A 20521-nucleotide genomic window follows, 5' to 3' on the forward strand; every position below is an offset into this window, starting at 1 on the left:
CTCTGGCTACAGGGATCAGGCCAGGGTGGAATTTGCAATTCTTAGACTCTAGTACCTAAATAAGACCAAACATGGAAGACAAGCCTACCCAGATACTTGCTTATCTGACTGAATTATCTGAATATGGAACAGAATGGAGAAAGTGCCCAGTCAAAATCACAAGGCAGAATCCATAACAGAACTCTTGGCTCCAGGGCACTTACCTAGAATTCCAGCTGTTGCAGACTTGGGCTTCCCTGTCTTCATGCTCACCACCGACTTACTTTAGACCCATGCTGTTGAAGGACATGAAACAATTGCTGCTTACTTACTCCTTGGTCAATACATATGCCGGTCAGAATCCTCTGTATGTCACTTCCTCCAGCACCTGCCCAGGCTGGGGGTAGGAGGGACAGTCTTGGTCCCCAGACTCTCCTGATCATCCTGCTCTAAGTAGCCATTCATACACTCTGACTCCTAACCTATGAAACCCACCCAGCCATCTCTCTCCTGGACCACTGTAGCAGCCTCCAGTTTGTCCCCCATTCCCTGCCCCCAACCTCTGCCACACAAATCCATAGCTACAGAAAGCTACTTGATCATGATCAATTTTCTTAAGACACAATTTGGATCAAGTTGTTGACTTGGTCTGAACATCTTCAATGCCATCCTCAGCACTTATAGAATAAAAGCTAAGTCCCTCAGTGGGATATCCAGAATCCTACAGTCTGGGCACTTTCTAGTTTCATTTCCTGTTCTATTCCCATATAAACCCACCACCCATTGTTAAGCCACACCTAAATACTTATTCTCTCATGATGCTCTGCATGTCCTGAATTTCCTATCTTTTCTCAGTCTGTTCTTTCTACTCTGAAGCCCTCCTTCCTCTCTGCACCCGTCAAAATTCTAGCCATTCTTCAAAGCTCAAGAGAAATACCATTTCCTCCATGAAGTCTTTCTAGCTGGAAGTAAATTCTAATTTCTTTCTGCCTCTTAGCACTTGTTATAATATAAATAGCCATCCCTGTCTCTCTCTGCCTATGTTCCAGTGAATTTTTCCTTGTCTTTTTAATCTTATTTGAATGTAAACTCCTTGAGGGCAGTACTAGGTATTAAATTGCTAGCATGGTGTGTATATTTAATAAATATTTTCTGAATCTGAGCTGAACTAGAAGATGAAATTAGAAATGGAATTCTGAGGGTGCCTGGGTAGCTCAGTGGGTTAAGGGACCAACTCTTGGTTTCAGCTCAGATCATGATCTCATGGTTCATGAGTTTAAGCCCTGCATTGTGCTCTGCACTAATAGCGTGGAGCCTGCTTGGGATCCTCTCTCTCCTTCTCTCTGTGCCCCTCCCCTATTTGAATTTTCTCTCTCTCTCTCTCTCAAAATTAAAAAATTAAAAGAAAAATAAATGGAATTCTGGGGTAGTTAATAGAAGAGAGAAAGAATAAGGAGACTGTCTTTGTGTTCCCTGCAAAGCCAGTCTTCCCTCAAAGATAATGCCAAAAAGGAAGTTACAATGTCCCCAGGCTTGGTCACACCCCAAGGGCTCACTACTATCTCTAGCCATAATATTCAGAGGCATAGCCTTGACCTGATGAGAAGCAGACATAACAACTGTCCAAACTACAGGTCACTGGGTGTTGAGAGACTGAGGTGTTAATGTGAGAAACGGGCATCAACTCAACTCCCCATTCTCATGCCTCATGCTCAGGGCAGAGCCTTCCTGAGATGGCTCTCCTTGGAGGGGGATAGGAAGAATCAGCCACGACACTGGGATCCAGTGACCAGCACCAAAATGGATTTGGGTATGCGGAAGTTGTAGAGGTCATGATCTTCCATCCCACTCTGAACATACCCAACATCCCTTTGGCTTTCAGCTTCCCTACTGCTATTAGTGCAGCATAAAGAAGGCCCAGTTGTCAGCTGCTGGATACTTCTTGTACTCCTGCCTCCACAGGAACCCAGCTTTTCTAGAGAACAGGGAGGGTGGTGGGCTGCCCTCCCCTCCATTTCGTAGGGAATGAATTCTCAGCAATGTTGGAATTTGCTGTGAGGCATGAAGCTTCTTCATATTGACTTGGGTTGGAAGTAAGATGAGAGGAAGTGAAAAGAGTCGGGATTTGTCCCCAGTTCCTGGCAATAGGGATCCAACATGGACACCAGGCTCAAGTATACCCTGTCTGACACTTGGGAGTTTACCATCACCACCACCATCACTACCCCCATGACCACTGCTAACACTGGTTAGGGAAAAGGAAAAACAAAAATCTTTCAACAGTCAGCTCCTACGCATGAACTTGGAGGCTTGTGCGGTAACCCTCAGACCTACCATTATCAGTGACTGATACAACGGTATCTCAAGGAAAATGCCATTCACTGCATAAGGTTGAATAGTTACCATTTAATTCCACTAAAATCCCGTCAATAATCAAAGCTTTATAAGAGCTTCCCACAAATAATTATAGCTTACTATTATGGGTTGAATTGCACCATCCCAAAAGGTTGAAGTCCTAACCCCCAAGTACTGCAGAATGTGACCATATTTGGAAATAGGGTTGTTACAGATGCAATTAGTTAAGATGAGGTCATTAGGGTGGGCCCTCATCCAATGACTGGTATCCTTATAAAATAAAGGAAATTTGGATACAGAGACACACACAGGGAGAGCAACATGTAGAGACACAGGGAGAAGACGGCCATCTACAAGCCAAAGAGAGAGATCTGGACATATCCTTCCCTCCCAGACCACAGAAAGAACTAATCCCACAGATACCTTGATTTTGGACTTCTAGCCTCCAGAACTGTAAGACAAAATATTTCTGTTGGTTAAGCTGCTCACTCTGTGACACTTCATTATGGTAACCCTAATAAATGAATACATTTATCATCTAAAAATTCTCACTATAAATCATGGTCACTAACTTCAGTTATTCCTTAAAACAACCCAAAGTTACTTTCATTTGTCTTCATTTTTCAAATGAGGACTCTCAGGCTATAAAAGGTTAAAAAACTTGCTCAGATTATTAAGTTGCAGAGCCAAAATTTGACCTCTGCTGCCTGACTGAAACCCCTGTTCCTTTCGACACCATCCATCACTGCCTCAGACAGAGGGGATGTCCTTATGAATAATGCTACCGTATGTGCCAGGCTTGTGTGAACTTATGTCTGGTAATTTTACTGTGTGGACACGCTCAACTTACTATTGCCAACACAGTGGGCTTTCTGACATGTTACTCAGGATAGACAACACCTGGCAGCTCCCAGGTGACCACTGAGGAGCAAGGGTGGCCAACAGGCCAGTAAGGGCTGACAGTTGAAGCCTAGTTGGCAGGAGGAGACCAGAGGGTGAGGGCAATATTCATAGACCTGACAGGCTCTGTCACAGTTCTACAGAGTGAGTGGCACAGGACACTAAGAGAAGCCCATGAGGATCCAGGGTAGGCAGGAAACAGATGGGAAGTTATGTGAAACTGAGCCTGGAGAGGAATAAGGACAAGACAGGGATAGAAATGCAGGATCTAAAACCCATAAAGACCAAGAAGGCTGCAATTCAAGGTCAAAGGGACCCCAGGGCTGGCCAGAAGATGGGCTGGGGAGAGGCCACAGGAGCCCCTCAGGGAAGATTCTTCCCAAGATCAGAAGTAACTGGTCTCTGAGGCTGATTCTCGTGGGTCTGACTTTGGTGGGAACAAGGTAGAGAAGAGAAGAGGCTTCTTGCCCAACCACCAGGAAAATAACTACCTTCGTGCAAATTAAACGAATGGGAAGCATCTCGTGCAAGGCAGCTCACCCAGTTGTAAACTTAGAGCCATCCTGGATTTCATTTGGGGCTTCTTCTGCCCCTATTGTGTCTCATTCTTCAAGAGTCATGAAAGGCCTTTAACAGCTCTGGACAGAACATACCCTCCTCATTTCTCTTCTGACTCCAGGCCCTGACTTCCTACCAGATAGTGTACCAACCAGCCCAGCCACTTCCTGAGTACTTCCTAGCCACTATCAGCCAGCCACAATTGCCTCCCCAAGTGTCTGGGGTCTCAGATACGAGCTTATGGGCTCACCAGATGGGACCAAGGCTGGCCTTCAGGAAGGTGGTGGCAGGGCACTTGCTGCTCCTCTGCTCACCCATCTTTATACCATTCTAGGATTTTAAGTGTGTATACCTACCTTTGATGGGACATGGATAAGCATTTTAAATGTCATTGGTTATATATTCTAATCAAATACATACTTTGCAAGAACAAAACTTCAGAATCTCATTTTAGGTTGAGCCTATGGAAGGCAGGGAACATATGTTCTATTTAGTCCACTTCTGATTGATTAGTGGCTGCCTGGATTCTGTGTTGAGGATTCTGAAGAAGCAGCTGGCACCAGCAAGAAAGAGTTCCATGATCAATCACTGGACAAAGATATGGATGCCACACATTTGCTAGTTCTGGCCTGTGGGTTCCCTAGTGTTTGTGGCTACCCTCTGTATGCATGCCCTCATCCCCACGCTTGTCAGCACCATGGAGCTGGGAGCCGAGGTAGATACCTGAGCCAGTTCAGCCTCCTTAGCATCAGAATGCAGCACAGGGACTGGCACATAGCAGGCATACTTACGTGTTGATCTGTCAGGCTTTGTGAAGAGCTTCTCAACTGGCAGATTCTAGAAATGTGCATCCTAAGCTGGGGTTCCTTTCAACCTCCTCCACACACAGGCAAACACTATAAGTAACAACATAGTTCTTATAGCCCTTTGTGATAACAATTTAACAATGTCACAAGAGCCACAAAGAAATTCCTACCCTTTGACTCAGTAATAGCATCCTTGTGAAGTTGTGCTACAGAAACACTTAAAGAGATGGAGAACATCTCCATTCATGAACTTCATAAATGGGCTAAAGATGGGAGGGCTGCATAGAGGGGGGTCACTCTGCAGGCCCTCATATTCCAACCGGTTGGCATCTCCTTACTTCCCCACCCTCCCTCTCCCCTTCCCACCTCTCCACCTGAGGTGCCCTCAGGCTCCACATGCTTCCCTTACTATGATAAGGAGAAGTTCAGCTCTCCACAACTCCCTCCCAACCCCACCCCCCAACCTGCCAGGTGCTCCCCCAACACCCTCACTCCTTGCTCCATGGGAGGCAGTACAAAATGGTCATTCTTAGCCTACTTTCATTATTCCCCTCTCATATACCACAGAATATTAGACAGCTAGAAAAACAGTGAGTTTGATCTGTACATCCTGATATGATCCAAGATGTTGGTGATTTATCAGCAAATGCAAAAAACAAACCAGTTGCAGGGCAATATATATAAAGTATGACATCCACATGAGGTTTAGCAGGCTACATGTCTAGCTGGTAGCAGTAACCTGTGGGGAGGAAACGGGATGTGGCGGAGGGTTGGGGGGTGGAAAAAGAGAGCATTCTCTTTGTTACTCCACATAACTGGAGTTGTTTGAACTTTACAACGAAATGTATTAATTATGTAAGTAAAAAGAAAAAAAGATGTAGGATTCCAGTATGGGAAAACCACGCCAAGCATTGCCAAGGGCCTACCTTCTTGGAGAAGCCAATTTTTACCCTCAGCGGGTTTGCTTGAGACCAGCTGCTCACTTATCTCCAACTGCTTCAAGAAGCTGAGACGTGGACCCCCCTGCTGGAAGCATTGCCTGTAGAGCTGGCTTAATGCTCTTCTATTACTGCTGGTTAACAGTCCTTCTCTCTCCATTGTGCAGAGCAGACACTCCAGACCACTCACCTGCATGCAGGGCACCAAGGTAGTCTGGAGGGCCTGGAAGACCCCTCCTTGGATGGTTCTCCTTCCTTTGGCAAGAACTGTGCTAGAAACCTGGGGTTCACCAGAACCACACGTTCCTCTTTGATGAGGAGTGGTGAGGGGGCCCTGAGTTGCTGGTGCCTTTCCTTACCTTTCTCGGCAGGATCGGTCAGTCTTAGCCAAAGCCAACCAACCAGTAGCCCTGAGTGAAAACAGGGACCTCCCAGCCTCACTTGTATCCTGTCTCCGTCAGCGCCTTCTTCTGTCCACCATGCCTCAACTCACAGGAAACAGAGGATGAATCAACAAACTGTGGTTGTTAACCACTTCAATGGACCAGGGAGGCATGACCTTGAATGTCTTCCCAGGTCAGACAGGAGTTTCCCTCATGAGAGAAGAAAACACCTGGCAAGTTAGTGCTGGTTGATCAGAGGCAGGAGGCCTCTGATCCCTGCCATGTGTACCTCTCCTTAGGGCTGCTTGAATGTCCTTATGTCATGGCAGCCAGCTTTCCTAGGGGCCAGGGATCCTAACACGATCAAGCTGCATCTTTTATGACCTGGTGTTAGAAGTCACACATTGCTTCTGCCACATTCTATTCATTAGGAGCAAGTCAGTTAAGTCCAGACTCAAAAGGAAGGGAATTGGGCTCCACTTTTTGAAGAGAAAGCTATCAAACAAGTTATGGGTACATTTTAAAACCACCACAGCTATTACCTATCAAGCCTTGTGTAGGTGTGAAAGACATAGAAATGAGACATACAAAATCCCTGCCCTCAAGAAGCTTTTCAGCTTATCAAAGGAGACTGACCTGTTATGTAAGCTGTGGGAACACAGAGGAGGAATCTTTCTACTGGGGGAAGGGAGCCAGTGGGAGAGGAGCCTCTGAGAGGAATGGCATTTGATGTGGGCCTTGGATTGTGAGTAAGAATGTGTTAGATAATGTGAACCCCCCATTCCAGACTCCTTCCTGTATTTCAGAAGCTGAAAAGATAAAACTACATTTCCCAGCAAGATACACAAAAGCAAGATTTGAAGGACAGAAGTCAGGCATGGACCAAGCTCCCATTGCTTCTGTCATTTCTGCTGACACATTTACCATGGACATGTTTGCCTTTTCTGAGACACCCATGGCCATGGCCCCAGCATTCAGACACTGGCTCATGGATGCCCAGAGAAAAAGTGGGACATCCTTGTGCCAGTGAGATTGTGGCTGGTGTGGCGAGATTCTGGGGTAGTGGCTATGTCAGTTGGTGGGTGGCTTCCTGAGGGTAGAAAATGCTCAGGCCTCCCAGAGCCTCTTCTAGAGCTGGGATACAAGGACTCAGAGCACACGGAGAGCTTCCTCAGACTTACCTTCCAGCACCTCCTCCTCCTGGCCGCCTCAATTTCAACTCTTTTCTGTCCTTAGACAAGTGAGGAGCCACCCCTTTGCAAGTGCTCGGAAATGATCTTACTTCGGAAAGGGCCAGGATCTTGAAGCCTTCACTGAAGCCGAGAGGGAAGCTATTTCATTTTAATAGCCAATTACTCCAGTTTCAAATCCATAAAATGCCAACAACAACAAAAATTAATATGGCCCTCTCCAGACTTTTACTGTTTCCCTTACTGAAAGCATCCACATACCCACAGGCAAAGCTGTCAGCCATATGGAGGTGTCACTGGATTCATTTTTAAGAGATAAATATGGGAATTTGAGAACATTTATAAACTCAGCAGTACTGGGAAGCCAGCTTTCTTTCACCAATGTTTGCCTGTAGTTTCGGGGCTGAGATGTGCAGGTTGTGCAGAATCATCTGCCTTCAGCCCAGAGACACTGACTTGGGCAGGGCTTTAACTGCTTATCTTCAGTCTTTAATGCATCAACATCACATGGCAGCCTCTATGGTCTCTCGCTAGCCAAGCACCACCCCCTACATACACATCAACCCAGACACTCTTTGGAAACTGACATCTCCACACTCACTAGGTAAATATTTATAGCTTAAGGAACAACAGGCTGAAAAGCACACAACAACCATGGATCCCACCCTCAGTAGGACTTGCCTGGTCAGTCTGGCTTGTAAACCTCTCTGAGTGAAGGGCAAGGCGTCCTGGGGAAGTGGCTATAAACACATATTGCTTGGCTGAGCCCCTAATGGACACCATCTTGAAACCAGAAACCTATTCTAGATTTCCTGCGTAGCCCACGAGCTTTGGATCTCCATGGGGGCACACCCTCGATGGAAGACAAACATGAGGATGAGATGAATTTGATGTCTGAAAGATGACTTTTTTTTGAACAGCAATAAAAAAGGGGGGTCCGGAAGGAAGGAAGGAAGGAAGGAAGGAAGGAAGGAAGGGAGGGAGAAAGGAAGTGTTGATGAGGATGTGGAGAAATTAGAACTTTTGTACAATGGTGCAGCTACTGTGGAAAACAATATGATGGTTTCTCCAAAAATTAAAAAAATAATTCCCATAAGATCCAACAATTGCACTTCTGGGTATATACCCAAAAGAACTGAGAGCAAGGTTTCAAAGAGATATTTGTACACCCATGTTCATAGCAACATTACTCACAATAGCCAAAAAATGGAAGCAATCCAAATGTCTATTGATAGATGAATGGGTAAACAAAATGTAGCATATATGTACAATGAAATATTATTCAGCCTCAAAAAGGAAGGAAATTCAGACACATGCCACAACATGGATGAACCCTGAGGACATCATGCTAAGTGAAATAAACCAGTCAACAAAAGACAAATACTGTTTGGTTCCACTTACTTAGAGTAGTCAAATTCATAGAGACAGAAAGTAGAATGGTGGTTGCCAGGAGCTGGGGTGGGAAAGAGTGGCGATTGTAATGAGTGTAGAGTTTTAGTTTTGCAAGATGAAAAGAATTCTAAAGGTTGGTTGCACAACAATGCAAATGTACTTAACTCTACTGTAGTGAAGATGATAGATGTTGACGTTATATGTATGTTACCACAATTAAAAATTTTACAAAAAAGACCTGAAGCCAAGACTACATGGTATATTAACTAACTTGAAAATAAATTTTTAAAAAATTTACAAAAAGAAAAGCATTGTATGTGAACTGCCTTCCATACAGTGTTTGAGCTTTGCAATTTGGACCAGAAGGGGCCTATAGAATGTCTCCCCTGAGTCTGCAGAGCACTGTGTACTTTAATGTAGTGTCATAACAGCTACCATTTAGGGGGCAGGGGTGCCTGTAACTGTGAGAAGTGCTTTACTTGTAATCTCTTATTTAACCCACATGAAAACCCTAGGAATTAGGTCTCATTATTAGAGATGAAACTCAGGCTTCACCAGAGTAAGTAACTTGCTTGAGGTCACAGAGCTAATACAGTATGGCCCTGGGGCCTGAACTCAGGACTAGTGGGCTCTGAGGCTTCATGCCCACCCATTATCCACTGCCTCCTCAGCACAAGTTGACTTTGCAACATCCACTTTGCTTCTCCTTCCTACCATGATTAGAATTCTGGTAAGGTCGTTTTCTGTCTTCTCCATTCCCACCAACCCTATCCCCAAGAAATGTTAAGAAATGTACAAGGATAACTTCATACCTCTTCCTCACCCTCTTCCCCAAAAGGCTCACCTAGGCCCATACACAGGACGCAGTCATGAGTGTGGTAGGTGGTGTGCTACCCCAGAAGGGAGACCATGAACTTTAGAGCTAAAGAGCTCTGGGTTGGAAGCCCAATCCACCCCTTTGTAGACGTTTGACACTGAGCATGTGACACTCTCTCTGAGCATCCTTCATCATCTATAAAATGGGTAAGGAATGCTCCCCTCTTGGGGAGGATATATATATATATATATATATATATATATATATATATATATTCAATATATACTTTGAACTATATATATATATATATATATACACTTTGAAATTCAAATCCATTGACTTGAATCTCATCTTAGCCTCTGCAAGGGACAAGATCCATTTAGAGACTTCTTCCTCCATAGATTAGAATTGTGTCATTTTCCTTAGAAGGCAAAGTGGCTACGACTGGTTTTAAATATTATTTCCTTCTTGGGGCACCTGGTTGGTAGCTCAGTTGGTTAAGCATCCAACTCTTGGTTTCAGCTCAGGTCACGATCTCATGGTTCATGGGTTCAAGACCCAAGTTGGGCTCCATGCTGACAATGTGGAGCCTGCTTAGAATTCTCTCTCTCTCCCTCCCTCTCTCTCTCTTTCACTGCCCTTCCCACATCTCTCTCCTCTCTCTCTCTCTCTCTCTCAAAATAAACTTTTAAAAAATATATTATTTTCTTCTTCTCTATTATATGTGGAAAGCTCCAAGAACTGTGCCAGCTCCATTGTGGTCACTTTGAGGACCAAGAGGCCAATGGAGGGCTAGCAAGGAACAGTCTTCCTTATTAAAGCAGAGGCTTGACCCCTCCCAGTCTTCCTACAGAAGAGTTTTGTGAGGAGTTGATCCATTCTGAGGTGTTCTGATATCAGAAACCCAACCTACAGGTCTTAAACAACCAATGCAACTTACTGATTCAAGAAATCTTAAGTTCAGAGGTAGTGTGGGCTTCTGGCATAGGTTGTTCAGAGAATCCCAATGTTTTGGGGGCTACAACTCTGCCTGTGAGTTTCTCACGTCCACCCACCCCGTGTCAATTTTTTCTAAACCGGCCTTTTCTGGAGGGGCTGCTGGCAGCTTCCAGGACTACATGCTAATTCATTCACATCTAATGGATCGATGTGGCTGTATGTCTACTCTTAAAACAACTCCAAAAATCAAGAGCATCCCAAGGCGGTAGGGATTGTGTTGATGATTAGGCTAATTAGAACCTATATCTGAAATCAAGAGTTGATTTGATCCTAGACTTAAACTACATTGTTGCTACACACAATGGGATGGCTACCATTTATCAGTATGGGTATGGGTGTGTTGTGTTGTGTGTGTCAGTGTATGAGTGAGGTGTCAGTGTGTGTGAGATGCGTATTTGTGTGTATGAGGGTGTGTTCTGTGTATGTAATGTGTCTGTGTGAGCATGTGTGTGAAATGTGTGTCTACAAGTGTGTGTGTGATTGTGTGTTTGTGTCAGAAATCCATGTGCCCAGAATAAGCATACCTTCCATTTGGGGCCTTTCACTCTGACCTCTACTGCTACCACCTTGCTGGTCCCTAGGGGGCACTGTGCTTGCCTTTTGACCCCATGGTCAAAGTTTGTGCAAAATCCCTTTTTGCCTAAGCACAAATGATAGGTTAAAAACTTTAAAAATATCTTCACTACCAAAAAAGGAGAACAGAAAGGAAATCAATTCAAAGAGCATAAGAAACATACAGTTATTTCTGACAATGTACATTGCTGAGCCAATAACTACCTCTTTCTTTCCCCAAAGTGCTATCTGCCTTTGAGCCTTCCCAGTTCCTGCCTCGCTCTAACTGACCAGCACAACGTTATTCCCTGCTTTGCAGAACAGTCTCCTGGAGACCTGTCCCCTTGTAGCCAAGGCCAAAAATCCCATCTGTACTCACCATTTCACTCAGGGCCCTTCCTCCTCCCCCATCACTGTTCCAGGACACCCTTTGGCCTTCCCAACAGCAAGGGGCCCACAGTATAACAGCTTCATTACACTTTATATAGTAAGAATCAGCACCATCTAAACACAAATGGGGCGGGAGGTGGAGAGACTGGGTGGCTCTGTTGGTTGAACCATCGACTCTTGATTTTGGCCCGTCATGATCCTAGGGTCATGGGACCTAGTCCTGGTCTGAGCCTCAACATGGAGCCTACGTGAGATTCTCTCTCTCCTTCTGCCCCTCTCCCCTGCTCAGACTCTCTCTCTAAAATAAAAAAATAAAATAAAATAATAATAATAATAACAACAAATAAATAAATAATAAACACAAATAGAAAGGTTGCCTCACACTCTCCATCAGTGCATTTTAGATTCCTACAAAGGCCTAGACGGTCCCTTCTCCCCAAACCCTAGTCCAATTCGGGTTCTGGCTGTGTGGCCTGCTGCACAGCCCCTCCCCTCACCACCACCCCACCACACCCACCGCACAATTAAGCAGAACCACAGGCCTCTGCTGCCCTCTGGTGGAACCTTGCTTACACAGCCCTGGGGTTCTGCAACAGGAACCAGGGGTCTTTTCCCCAAGTCTTAACAGACTTCCCTTCAGACTTCAGACTCCAATCACTGGAACACAGCTAGTAATATTTTAACCCACCCATCGCTAGCCAGATGCTCAATTATAAAATATAAGAATAAAAAAAGAGGTGGAAGGGATTTAAAACTCTCACCTCAAAGGCCTCAAGGGCCTCAAGGGCCACAGTGACTTATTCATTGACTCGTGAGTCAAATGTTTATTACACACCAACTATTTGCTAGACACTGTGCTGTCACTAAAGATACAAAAAGAAATAAAAAATGAAACTATCCCTTAAAGGAAATAAAAAGGTGCTGGAAGAGAATATAACAAGGGGAAGCTACTTGGATGAGGAAGAAACAGCACACCAAGGACAGGATACATGGTCTGGGCCAGAGTGTCCCCAGCAGAGAGGCAAGAAGACCATTGAGAAGCCCAAAGAAGGTGACTGAGGTTGGAAGTAGCCAGAGCTGTAGTGCGGGTACAGGACACAGGCCAGGAAAAAGTCTGGACATCATTCTCAACGCAGTGGAAGTCATCTAAGAGTTGGGAAGTGGGTTTTGGAGTCCCCCCACTCATCCAGCCATACCCCAGCTGCTCTGCAGTCTCTCTCTGGCCCCCTCTCATCCTCCCACCTCTAAATGCTAGTGTTCATCAAGTTGGTCCTACCTCTCTTGTCTCTTTCCACACTCTCTTCTCCCTCCATCACGTCGCCCTCTTCTACAATTCTCAACAACATTCATACACAGGTTGGTGTCTCCACCTCGACCTCTCCTTCTGGCTCCAGATCCACCTATTGAATAGCCTCCTTGCTGTCTGCTTTAGATTCCTCAGACATCTGCCACCGAACATCTTAGCCTTGCACTCTTGATATAACTCCAGCCCAATCACCTTTGCTCCCAAACCCATTTCCCCTCTACATATTCCCCATCTCAGCAAATGGCACCACTCGCTGGGACTCTATAATGTAAACAAGGCTGGATATATTTTACAGGTCCCTCACCTTCTTCCCAGTCATTGCTATTTTTCCATTTTAAAATGACAACATGCATAAGGTGGGTAAATTTGAAGGATCAGTTTTAGCTGCCTGGCCTGCTACCCAGACCCTCCCCTCACCACCCCCACACTCCCCAAGAAGCAGAACCACAGCCCTCTGCTCCCCTCTGCTGGCGCTTTTCTGTCACAGCCCTGGAGTCCAGACACGGGGACAAAGGCCCTCGTCCCCTTCCCCAAGGGCCCTTTTCAGAGTTCCCCTTTGGTCCAGAAAAGTACAAAATGAAAAGAAGGCCCCTGGGAGTCAGCTATGATTCCTCCCTGTGACTTGTCTACACCCAAGCTATCAACAAACTTGTTGATTCTACTTCCTGAATGTGTCTCAGAGTTGCCCATTTGTCCCCATCTGCACTGTCTCTCTGTAGCCTGAGCACCACCATCTCTGGCCAAGAACACTGCAGTGACCCTCTAACTGACCTCCTCACTGCAGTTTTTGTTCTCTCCCCCTCTTCCCATCTCCGCATAACAGCCAGAGTGATGATGTTATACTCTGGGAAGTTGGAGCATGGCACCTTCCTCCTCCAAATCCATTTATGTCTTCCCTTTGGGTTCAGGACAAAACCAAGCTTTCCCCACAAAATCTGGCCTATCTTCCAACCCTGTCTCCCCTCTTTCTCTCCTGTGTTTACTGTGCTCACCACACTAGTCTTTTTTTAGTGCCTTTCAAAACCACCAAGCTGATTTCTGCCCATCAACCATTGGATACATAGCCTTTACCTGGAACGTTCCTGCCTCCATCTCCATGAGCTGATTATTTATTCTTCAAATGTCAGCCTGAAGGGGCACCTGGGTGGCTCAGTCAGTTAAGTGTCCAACTTCGGCTCAGGTCATTATCTCCTTGTTCGTGAGTTCGAGCCCCACGTCAGGCTCTGTACTGACAGCTCAGAACCTGGAGCCTCCTTCAGATTCTGTGTATCCCTCTCTCTCTGCCCTTCCCCCACTCATGCTCTGTCTCTCTCTCTCTCCTTCAAAAATAAATAAACATTAAAAAAAATTCAGCCTAAATATCACCTCTTAACAAAATCCTGTCTGTCCACTCTGTCCAAAGCATGTCCACTTATAGGTCTCCCCAATAGCAAAACATCAATCAATAAAACAGTTTGATACAAGAGAAGAAATTAATGTAACCAAAGAAAAATCAAAATGAGACTGTAATGCACAAGGGAATTTAGTGGACTATAAAGGTGTAAAGGTGAGATTTCAAATCACTGGGGAAAAGAAAGATGAGTAAACAAATGATGATGTCATGATAGTCAATATTTACTGAGATAAGAACAAAGCCGGGTACCTATCCCACTCCTGCCCAAATCAATTTCAGATGGATCAAATATTTAATATCAAAATAAACATCTAAAAATGTGGGTTACCTTAGAAGTGCTAATCTAAGAAAAGGGTTTTCTAAGAAGGCTATAAAATCTAGGAGCTATAAAGGGAATAGTTGATGAATTCATCTAAGTAGCAATCTAACTTTGGTATGAAAAAAGAATGGAAAAAAAAAAACCACCAAAAACTTAAATCAAAAGACTAAGTTCCAAAATAGGGAAAGTATATTTATAACATATTTGTCAAAGACCTCTTTTCCTTAGCTTAAATGGAATTGATATAAATGAATATTTTAAAAAAACAAAAACAAAAACGGGGCGCCCGGGCGGCTTAATCGGTTGAGCGTCCAACTTCGGCTCAGGTCATGATCCTGCAGTTTGTGAGTTCGAGCCCCACATCAGGCTCTGTGCTGACAGTCGGAGCCTGGAGCCTGTTTCTGATTCTGTGTCTCCCTCTCTCTCTGCTCCTCCCTCACTTGTGCTCTCTCTCTCTCTCTTAAAAAGAAATAAACATTAAAAAATTAAAAAAAAAAAAAGAACAGCTCAATAGAAAATTATGCAAAGGATAGAAATAGTTTGTAGAAAAAAAGGTTCAAAAGATGATAAACATGTGGAAGGGTGCTCTACTTCACGTATAAATTTAAAAACGCAAATCTAAAGAGTAAGAAAACATTTTTTCTTCACTCGTCAGGCTGGTGCAAGGCTTCTCTGCTGCTGCCAGGACTGTGGGAATCAGTACCCTCGTCCACCTGTGATGGGAGGAGGTTATAAACCGATGAGGTCTTACTGCAGGTTAATGTGATAAATTCCAAAATTTTACAGGTGCATGTCCTTTCACATAGCAAAGAATTTACATATGGTTGTATGTACAAAAATGCAACCATATATAGGTACAAGAATCTTTTTGGTGGACTTTTTAGAAAAGTAAAACCCAGGGGCACCTGGGTGCCTCAATCAGTTGAGCATCTAACTCTTGATTTTGGCTCACGTCATGGTCTCACGGTTTGTAAGCTCAAGCCCTGTGTCAGGCTCTGCACTGACAGTGAGGAGCCTGCTTGGGATTCTCTCTCTCCCTCTCTCTCTCTCAAAATAAACAAACATTTTTTTAAAAAAGTAAAGCCCAAAGCGTCTATTAAAAGTAAATAAATTATATGTCATCCATATGACACAATACTTTGCTGTGATTAAAAAGAAAAAGGAGATCTGGATAGGTTAATGTGCTAAGAAATTAATGTAACCAAAGAAAAATCAAAATGAGACCGTAATGCACAAGGGAATTTAGTATACTATAAAGGTGTAAAGGTGAGATTTCAAATCACTGGGGAAAAGAAAGATGAGTAAACAGATGATGATGTCATGATAGTCAATATCTACGGAGATAAGAACAAAGCCAGGTTCGCTAATGGGGGGAGATTTTTAAGACATATTAAAAGAAAAAAGCATAGTGTAGAGGAAAATGATCCCTTTTGTATAAATTATAACATTGACACATATGTGAGTAAATGCATTGTTTTTTTCTAGAAGAAACCTGGGAAACTATGCTTTTTACTTTTGAGGAGATAAAATGGGATATAAAGGGAAAGAGTGAGGGGCACATGGGTAGCTCAGTACGTTGAGCGTCTAACTCTTGATTTCAGCTCAGGTCATGATCTGATGGTTCATGGGATCGAGTCCCACATCAGGCTCTGTGCTGACAGAGTGGAGCCTACTTAGGATTCTCTTTCTCCCTTTCTCTTTGCCCCTCCCCTGCTTGAGCTTGCTCTCTCTCACTCTCTCTCACAAATACATACATACATACATACATACATACATACATACATACATAAAGGGAAGGAGTGAGATTCTCTCTTTTCATTTTGTATCTTTCTGGAGTAAAGTTGAAGACCTTGGAAAGTTTTACTCTGGATCTATATTATTAACAGTTTTTAAAAATTTGGCACTAAATTGTTCATTATCAAATTATGGCCTCTCAGCTCTGATTGCACCTTTCAAAATATGTTCTGTGCTAAACAACAGGAGTTTTTTTTAATTTTATGTATTTATTTTGAGAGAGAGTGCAGGGGAGGAGCAGAGAGATAGGAAGGAAGAGAGAATCTCAAGCAGACTCTGCACTGTCAGTGCAGAGCTCGATGTGGGGCTCGAACTCATGAACCCTGAGATCATGGCTTGCAGTGAAGTCAGATGCTTAACCGACTGAGCCACCCAGTCGCCCCTTAACAATGGGATTCTTCAAGCATTTCTCCTTTAAAGTGAGTAAGATGCAAACTTTCTCAGTTGAAGGCAATGGAGGGACATTTCTGGAGGAAGAGGCTGGCCTTCCCTTTTCCGGGGCAGAGGGGTGGATATGAGGATGCCTGCTGAAGCTTACCCCAGCCGTGGGCCCAGAGCACCATCCGTCTGTAACTCTGCAGTCTCAGCGGACAGACAACCTTTCCACAGCCCTCTCCACAAGCACTCAAGCCCCCATATGCTCCATATGTCCTAAAGGCCTCCTGCACGTGCCAGGGCCACACATCACCCACACTACCCACACCACCCACACCACCTAGGTTGATAGCCTGCATCCCCTCCTGCAATCCAGAAGGTGGCCTACTGTTTATCCAGTGACTCCAGACAAGCTCCAGCTTGGCCAAATCACCCAACTTCTCTGCTATCAAATGGCTGACCCACATTGCTATGGACTGAATTGTGTCCCCCAAGATTTATAAATTAAACCCTAACCCCCATGGGATGATATCTGGAGGTGGGGCATTTGGAAGATAATTACATTTAGATGAGGTCATGAGGGTGGGGCTCTCATGATGGAATTATTGCCTTAGAAGAAGAAACTCTAGAGAACACAATCTCTCTCCCTTTCTCCCTCTTTTCCCTCTCTGTGAGGATGCAGCCAAAAGTCATTATCTGCAAACCAGGAAGGAAGCCCTCACTAGGAAACCTAATTGACTGGCACTTGGATCTTGGACTTCCAGCCTCCAGAATTGTGAGAAATAAATGCCTTTTGTTCAAGCCATCAAGTCTATGGTATTCTGTTATGGCGGCCTGAGCTAATACCCTCACCTTCTCTAATGAAGCTGAATCCCTTCCAAGTTTTCCCTTTTTTAAGTACACTCCTTCAGCTCTAAGGTCGCAGATAGTTTTCTTACAGCTTATAGTTACTCTTTTATCACAGTTAATAATTCTTTATATTAAACTGCCCCCATTAAAGCTGCTGTGTAGTTTCTGTCTCCTGACTGGACTCAAACTCCTTCCCCAGTATTTTCTATCATTAACCTTTTTTCCTTTTTTGTTTTGTTTTGTTTTTAAGTTTCTTTATTTTGAGAGAGAGAATGCAAGCGAGGGAGGAGCAGAGAGAGAGGGGAAGAGAGAGAATCCCAAGCAGGCTCCATACCGTCAGCGCAGAGCCCAACTTGGGCCTTGAACTCATCAACCAGGAGATCACAACCTGAGCCAAAATCAGGAATCGGATGCTCAACCAACTGAGCCACCCAGGTGCCACACCTTTTTCTTTCATAACTCGTATTCTCATTTGTAATTACTTTATTCTTTTGTTTACTTTTTGCCAATGTGTTTCCAGAAAAACTGTAGGACCACATCTCTCTTCTGCATCTTTTCACTGAGCATAATAGGTGCTCAGTAAAGCCTTATTGACTGAGTGGAAAGCAGTAAAGTATAGTGACTAAGAATTCAGATTCTGGAGCCATACTCTGTAGGCTGAAATCCCGACTTAGCCTCTTGATAACTATGTGACCTTGGCCAGGGTACTTACCTGTGCCTCAGTTTCCCCATCTATAAAATGGGGTAATAATCATTCCTACCTCATAGGACTTTTGTGAGGATTTAATTAGTTAATATGCATAAAGCCCTAGGAATGATTCCAGACACACAGTATATGCCATGTAAACTATGTTATGTGAGGAAAGATCAGGGGGAATAAAGACAGTCTGAAGACTGGTGGAAAGATCATCATCTTCAAATATCTGAAGGACTGTGATGGATAAGACCCTGTTAGACAAAACCACAACAGAAGTGCAAAATTATAGGAAAGAAGGGTGGGCTCATTATCATGTGTTTGAAATGGTTTGAGCCATCCCGGAGAGACCCATTATTCCCATGCTGTCTGGGTTTCAAAACTGAAAGTCCCACCCAGGGAAACGGCTATGTCCCAGGCAAACCAGACAATTGGTCTCTATCCCCCAACAAGGCCTGCTTCCCGAAGTAGTGAGTGCGTCTCTGTGACGGTTTTGAGCAGAAGCCAAAGAACCATGGTTCAGGGATGTTAGAGAAGTGATTCCTGCATGAGGAAGGAGCTGGAAATAGAAGCACTTTGGTCCAGATGAAAAAGCAGACTTTAGCAGAAGCCCAGGTTCAAACTCTGGCTCTGCCACTTACTAGCTGTGTGATCGTGGATTACTTAATTAATGTCCTGAGCTTCAACTCCTTGATCTGTAAAATAGGGACAATCATTCCCAGCTTGTAAGGCTGCTGTGTGAGTCAGACAGACCATATGCAAAGTGACTTGCACAGTGCCTCCCACAATGTGAGCATTCAAGAAAGCAAAACTTTGCTTGTGGAGTTCTGAATCTAGGACTCTCTAATCCACGGCTCCCCAAACTGTGGTTCTCAAAGTGCGGCCCCTGGACCGAGGGCATCAGTACCACCTGAGAACTCATTGGAGAAGCAAATGTTCCACCCCACCCCACCCCCACTAAATCAGAAACGGGTGGAGTCCAGAAATCTAAGTTTCAATTAACTCTCTAGGTGATGCTCGTTAACACTCAGAAGTTTAAAAAGCACCGATCCCAGGGACAGTCCTGTCTCCAAAATATGAAAATGGAAAATCTCTCCCAAACTTGAAACACTCTCCCTTTATTCCCCCACAAAATGAAGTTATTTTAAAACGAAAACAGTACTGAAATGTTGATCCTAATGTGCTTTTTTTTTTTTTTTTTTTTTTTTTTACAACTGTCTTTGTAAACAGGCCTCACAAGCAGGAGTTATCTACTGTGGGTAAACATGTCAGTATGACCTGCCCTTCATGTCATCAGCCAAAAGCACTGATAGATTGTCTAAGTTTGGTTATACTGTTTAAGCCACTACTTGATCATCATAAACTACACAGTCAAGTTGATTTTACACACTCATAGAATGAGTTAAGTGGGTAGGATAGTTGCGAAAGAATTTCTTAAGTTGTAACATACTTGTTGAGGCAGAAAGTCACCACAGGGTTAAATAAAAAGAATTTGCACTCCAGAGCACATTAATTTTTTCTTTGCCCTAACAAGTCCCAGAGCACAGTGATGTGTTTATAACATACATAAAGATAGACAAAGAATCAGGTAAAAGTATTTTTAAACAGTTCTAAACTCATTTTATAAATAAAGACCGTTTAATATACAAAACCTAAGATAATTCAGTCAAAGTAATCCATCTTTTCTCGAATTTGTAATGCTTCTCGCAACTTTTAGGAATGAATGTGAAGAGCAATCTTCGCTTTTCGAGGTTCTGAAAATATCTTCAAAATATTTATTTAAACACTTAAGCAGAAAGCTTTGTCTACACAAAGCAGTAACATGCAAATTCCATGAGTACGTTTGCTTTGGGAAACAATATCCCTTGCTGTGCTTCTGAGACTTTTATAAAGCAGTTCCAAATCTATTTATGTTCTGAGCACCTTCTAGGTTCCTTACACTAGGAAAAGGGAGCATTCCAAAAGTCTTCCAACCTTCAGGAAGGGCAAAGTCAGAGGGGAGAAAAGACTACATTCAAAAACTGTATTTAAATAAACTGTGATAGACACATGGCATATACCTTTCTTCCAGACTGAATGTAGTTCAATACCAAGCTGTTTCTGGAGACAATAGGAAGCAGAGGAGGACAGTATTTTGAAGGATGTTAATGAGGAAGGCTTCCTGGAGGAGATGGGATACATGACGGATATCAAGGAATTATCAACGGTTTTGTTTTTTGTGGGTTGTTTTTTGGTTTGGTTTGGTTTGGTTTGGTTTGGTTTGGTTTGGTTTGGTTTGGTTTTGGTTTTTGGCTTTTGGTTTCTTTTGTTTTGTTTTTGTTTTTTATTTTTAGGAATTATCAACTTTTAATGTCATGATGTGTTTACTTGTCACTGGCCTTTAAAGTGTATTAATCCTGGGATGCCGGGGTGGCTCAGTTGGCTGAGCATCCAACTGCAGCTCAGGTCATGATCTCGTGATTTGTGAGTTCGAGCCCTGCATTGGGCTCTCTGCTGTCAGCACAGAGCCTACTTAAGATCCTCTGTCCCCCT

At 43.9% G+C, this 20521-nt stretch overlaps 1 long non-coding RNA gene across 1 annotated transcript; it reads left to right on the forward strand.

Annotated features, from left to right (window-relative positions):
- Window positions 1-17691: 17691 nt before the first annotated feature.
- LOC122231460 lies at window positions 17692-20209 on the forward strand. Its single transcript, XR_006208715.1, has 3 exons — window positions 17692-17730; window positions 19220-19248; window positions 20061-20209. It is a non-coding gene; the product is annotated as an uncharacterized LOC122231460 (long non-coding RNA).
- Window positions 20210-20521: the final 312 nt, after the last annotated feature.

The sequence above is a fragment of the Panthera tigris genome, chromosome D1, assembly GCF_018350195.1.
Source record: "Panthera tigris isolate Pti1 chromosome D1, P.tigris_Pti1_mat1.1, whole genome shotgun sequence".
NCBI classification, from domain to species: Eukaryota; Metazoa; Chordata; class Mammalia; order Carnivora; family Felidae; genus Panthera; species Panthera tigris.